The sequence below is a fragment of the Myotis yumanensis genome, unplaced genomic scaffold (assembly GCF_028538775.1).
Source record: "Myotis yumanensis isolate MYYU_CA2020_CCGP unplaced genomic scaffold, mMyoYum1.0.hap1 SCAF_3, whole genome shotgun sequence".
NCBI classification, from domain to species: Eukaryota; Metazoa; Chordata; class Mammalia; order Chiroptera; family Vespertilionidae; genus Myotis; species Myotis yumanensis.
Genome location: NW_027223754.1, coordinates 78,578,203 through 78,584,202, shown reverse-complemented (window position 1 = coordinate 78,584,202; position 6,000 = coordinate 78,578,203).

Sequence of the window (6,000 nt, the reverse complement as noted above, 5' to 3'; positions counted from 1 at the left end):
GCTCCTTTTGTTTTTCTCTCTGTTTGTTTTGCAAAAGTTTTATTAGAGGTATCCATTTCTAAAGACAGCAGGTTGCTCTTGTATTGTTCATTGCACAGAAGAGCTATGGTGCTTACAGCTGAAGGAGTCAAGTGTACTTCCTAGCTTAGAACTCGTTGACATTCTCAATTTCCTTCTTATAACTCTTTTGCCATGTTTTGTTGCAATGTTTTGTTTTGTTTCTGAAAGCTTAGCCTCAATCTAGTTCTTCAATATTCCAATAATTCTTAGCTAGCCAATATCCTTTTTCTACTTATTCAGTCAAAGTCAGCTTAGATTGCTTACACTAAGAATCCCCAGGCAATACTCCACCTAACCCCCATAGCTAACACAGGCCTCCCCAGTACTCTCCATTCCATTGCCCAGTATATTTCTTCACCAGCAATTATCACTTTTCTTTAACACTTAACTGAATATAAATTTCACAGACTATAATCTCAGTTGTTTTTTAAAGGTAATATTGTCCGGTAACTGCTACTTAGTTTCTGTCTCAAGTTCCCTTGTGCTGAGGAAAATTTCAGGGTAGTCAAAGGGAAAACAAGTCATTTCATAATTTTTCTCAGTCTGTGTGCAAGCTTCCCATCTTCTTTCTCCCATTGTTGGACCTAAGGGAGAAGCAATCAATATCATGTTCTTTTTTGAAGGGGGAGGGAATGTCCTTGTTAGGTAGCACACAGGAGAACTTTAATGTTCATTTATGCTGATCTGGATACTAGGAAATTGGTTTGAATACCCTAACTCTCTAAATTTGTCTGGTCTCCTACACTTTTCTGGATTTCTTCTTCATGCTCCCAGTTGAATTAATTGTATTTTGCCTATTATAGAAAAACTGATTTACATCATCTCATAGTTTTCCCCTTCATAATGTTTATTTTATCAGTATTAGGCCCTGGACCTTCATAACTTGGCTTTTGAGAATTTAGCCTTTGGAAACACAAATATATTTTATCAAGCTCTTATTTTGTCACAAGTCTCAAAATTCTCATTTTGAAACTGAAATTAAGGACAGAATCTGCATTTTCTCTTGACATTTCTTTTGTGACTATCCTTCTCTGAGACTCTAAGAGTGGTAAACCTAGTAACCTGGGCTAGAGGAGCCATGTAGGGAAGGATGTGGAGGCACAACATATTGTCCAGTTCTTCAAAATACAATCCACTAAAACCATTTTGCTTGCTCTTATTTTATGTATTGTATCCTACCCCACCATTATACATAAAAGATACTTTCTTGACTTTTTCACTGCACTACCTTTATTATAGTACCTGTCACTTAATTTACTAGTATACACAAATATTTATAGAATAAAATTTCTGTAGTTAAATTATTTGTCTCAAAGTAGGTTAGTTTTGATTTTACACACACACACATACATATACATACAGATATATTTCTATAAAATAGCATGGGAAAGTACTAAATGAAATAGAATAATTTGTTTGGTTTATTGTAGGCTAATAATCAGTTCATTAACTTAATTCAACCTCTAAATTCTAAAGTATACAATAGCTTGACAGAAGTAGATGATGAGCATATTGAGGGAAGACATCTATGCTCCATTCACTTTTCTAGTCCTTATTCTAGCCTGATGACAGTATGTGGATCCTACAGTATACAATACATGCTACAAAAGCAGCTTAGTTTATTTATCTAAGTTTGTAGTATTTCTTATTTTACATGAGCAACATTGTATTTGCAAACAGGAAGCATGTACAAATATATGCTCTGGATTAAAACTGGTATTTTGACACTAGATGAAAATTCAATCAATATAGCTAATTGTCACTTTAATCAGAAAGTCAAATACATTGTACTTAATATATAGAGAAATCAATTGAAAATTAGAATACATTTCAATTATTAAAATTTCTCTATGATAATAGAGTTGATTATGTCTATTATAAACAGAAAATTACTGTGAACAATTTATGCTATAAAGCTACCATTTTATTCTGAAACTAGAGGCCCAGTGCACAAATTTGTGTACAGGTAGGGTCCCTCAGCCTGCCCGGCAATCTCGGCCTATCGGGGCCCTCTTGCCTAGTCCTGATCTGGGCCAATCAGGGCTGGCCGGCTGTGAGGGATGGACCGCGAAAGGTTGGCCGGCTGCAGGAGGTTGGCCGGCTGTGGGAGCGCACAGACCACCAGGGGGCAGCTCCTGTGTTGAGCATCTGGCCCCTGGTGGTCAGTGCACATCATAGCTACTGGCTGATCATCTGGTTGTTCGGTCATAATGGTCTCTTAAGCTTGTATATATACACACACATATATATAACTTGATAGGTAAATTCAAATATTAAATAATTATCAAAATATTCATTTGCATGTTTGTTCAATAAGTGCCTTATGAAATTCCAAACATTGCTGTAGTTTTTGAGAAAACTCAAGAAACACAAGAAGAAGTCATTCATTGGCACATTTCTCACCACTGACACTTTCTGCAAAGCCACCTGAATAGCTTTGTGGGAAAGCTGCAGGCCAATGCTTTTAGTATGTCAGTCCTCCAACTATGTTCTTCATTAATATTGTGTTGACTATTTTGTGGTGTGTGTGTGTGTGTGTGTGTGTGTGTGTGTGTGTGTTTAATTTCTTCTTCTCCATATAAACTCTAAAATCAGTTTGTCAATATCCATAAAATAATTTGGGATTTTGATTGGGATTGCATTGAATCTATGTATCAGTTTGGAAGAACTGAAATGTTGATAATATTGAGTCTTCCTATCTATGAATGTGGAATATTTCCCCGTTTACTTATTTTGTTTTTCATTAAGGTCGTAAGAGTTGTGTGGTTTTCCTCATAAAGGTCTTATACATATTTTATTTGACTTATACCTAACTATTTCATTTTGGGGGGTCCTATTGTAATTGGATTGTATTTTAATTTAAAATTGCACTTGTTCATTGCTAGTATGTTAAGATTGGCTTTTATATATTAATATTATATATTTCAACCTTGTTAAAATTCCATACTACTTCCAAGATTTTTTTAATCATTTTTTTAAATGTTCTGCATAGACAATCATGTCATCTGAAAAAAAAATTAAATGTGTTACTTCTTCCTTCCCAGTCAGTGTATACTTATATTTCCTTTTTTGTCTTAATACATTAGCTAGGACATCTTGTATATTGAAAAGGAGGGGTGAGAGGCACATCCTTGTCTTACTCCTGATCTTGGTGGGAGAGCTACTAGTTTCACACCATTAAATGAAATCTTAGCTGTAGGATTCTTAGATATTCTTCATTAAGTTGAGGAAGTTTCTCTCTATTTCTTATTTGCTGCAAGTTTCTCATGAATGGGATTTAGACTTTTGTCAAAAGTTTTTTTCTGTATCTATTGATATGGTCATGTGCTTTTTTTTCTTCTTTGGCCTGTTGATGTAATGGGTAACACTAATCTTGTATAACAAAAACCTAATATGCTAAGTGTCCAACTGTTCAACTGTTCGACAGTTGCTATGATGTGCACTGGCCACGAGGGGGCAAATGCTCCAACTGGTAGGTTAGCTTGCTGCTGGGGTCCGGCCAATCAGGACTAGACAAAATGAGCCAGACACACCCTAGAGCCCTCCCGTGGCCCCTCTGAAACCCTGATTATACATGGTGGGCTCCCTCAGAGGATGTCGGGGAGTAAATTTCGGCCCCCACAGACCAAGCTGAGGGACCACACTGGTGAATTAATCTGTTCCCGGGCCTCAAGTTGATTTAGAATGCTGAACCAGCCTTGCATACCTGGGATAAATTACACTTGAACATGCTATATAGTTGCTTTTATACTTTCTGGATATAGTTTGCTAGTATTTTGTTGAGGATATTATTTATTTTTTCATGAGAGATATTTTCTTTCTCTATAATGTCTTTGCCTGTTATTGTGGTATAATGTCTTTTTCATTGTTGTTCTTCTAAAGCTGGCTTAGAATAAGTTAGGAAATAATTCCTCTATTTCTATCTTCTAAAAAATTATACAGAATTGGTATAAATTATTTACTAAGTATTTGGTAGAAATCATCAATGAATCCTTTTAGGCCTGGTGTCTTCTGTTTTGGATGGTTATTAATTATTGATTCAATTTATTTAATTGATATAAGACCTATTCAGGTTTTCTATTTCTTCTTGTGTGAGTTAGATATTGTATCTTTCAAAAATCGGTCCATTTTATCTAGGTTATCAAATCCATTGGCATAAAATTGTACACAGTATTTAACTAATTTCTTTTAATTTCCATTGGACATGTAATATTTCTCCTCTTTTATATATGTAATTTATGTCTGCTCTCTGTTTCTTATGTAGCCTGGCTAGTGGCTTAACAATTTTATTTATATTTTCAAAGAAACAGATTTTTTTATTTTCTCTACTGATTTTTTATTTTTCATTTCATTAACTTTTGCTCCAATTTTTATGTTTCCTTCTGCTTTACTGGAATTTAGTTTGCTCTTCTTTTTTCTAATTAAATTGGAAGTTTAGATTATTAATTTTTAGATCTCTCCTCTTTTCTAATATACACATTCAATACTAAAAAGCACTGTTTTTAATGCATCCCACAAGTTTGGATAAATTGTCTTCATTTTAATTAATTTTAAATTCCCCTTGATATTTCTTTCTTGACTCATGTGTTATTTAGAAATGTGTTGTTTAATATCCAAGTATTTGGGGATTTTCCACCTATCTTTCTGTTATTGATTCTAGCTCAATTGTATTGTTGTCTGAGACTAGACATTGTATAATTTCTATTCTATTATATTTGTTAGTATATGTTTTGTGACCTAGAATGTGATCTTATCTAGGTGATTGCTCCTTGTGAGCTTGATAAAAATGTGTATGTTTCTCTATAGGTAATGTGTTTTTTTCATATGACTTATGTCAGAATTTTTTTCTTTTTCTTTAATTCTCTGTAGTACAATATGCCTAGGCATAATATTTTGGGCATTTATTCTGCTGCATTTTCTCTGATCATTTTGTATCTATGGTTTTGTTGTCTGACATTATTTGAGGAAGTTTTCAGCATTATTGTTATTTTTTTTAAATTTCTTTTCCTTTCTCTCTTGATTACCTTTCTGACAACCCCATAATATGCATGTTACTCCATTTGTAGTTGCCCCACAGTTCTTAGATATTCTGTTGTATTTTTTCAGGCTTTTTTTCTGTTTGATTTCCAGTTTTGGCAGTTCCCATTGATGTATTCAAGCTCAGATATTATTTCCCAAACTACGACTTGTCTACTACTAAACCCATCAAAGGCATTCTTTATTTCTGTTACAATATATATTTTTATCTCTAGCATTTTCTTTTGGTTCCCATCTCTCTGCAACATTGCCCGTCTGTTTTTGTATGCTGTCTACTTTTGCATTAGAGCATTTATCATATGAGTTATACTTGTTTTACATGCTCCGTCTGATAATTCCAACACCCCTGCAATATCTGACTCTGGATATAATGCTTGCTCTATCTTTTCAAACTTTATTTTAATGTTAATATCAATCCAGATGATGACAGGGAAGCAAGGCAGGTGAAAGAAACAAGATGTGCAGAGTAGGAAACCCACGACTGCTGTTCAGTGTGGTGTGACATTGAGGAACTGGGATGTGCCAGGAGAAATTTCAGAGAAGCTGTACACCACACTAACACCTTTGGATCTTATATAGACAGTGAGGAACCATTGAACGTCTTTAAGCACAAGAATGACACAGTCAGTTTTAAATTTTTGAAACATTACTCTGTGTTGAATTATGGAAAATGAAATAATTTTAACATAGATAAATGGTGATATTTTATATCCCTGCAGGAGAGTAGTAGTAATCATAGAGATATAAAGATGTGGATAATTTGAGACATACTTGGGAAGTACATTGATAGAACTTGTTTTTGTTTTGAATTGGAAATGAGTGAAAAAAAGTCCCGAGTGAAATGCAGCAGAATAAATGCCCAAAATACTATGCCTGGACATATTGTACTACAGAAAATTAAAG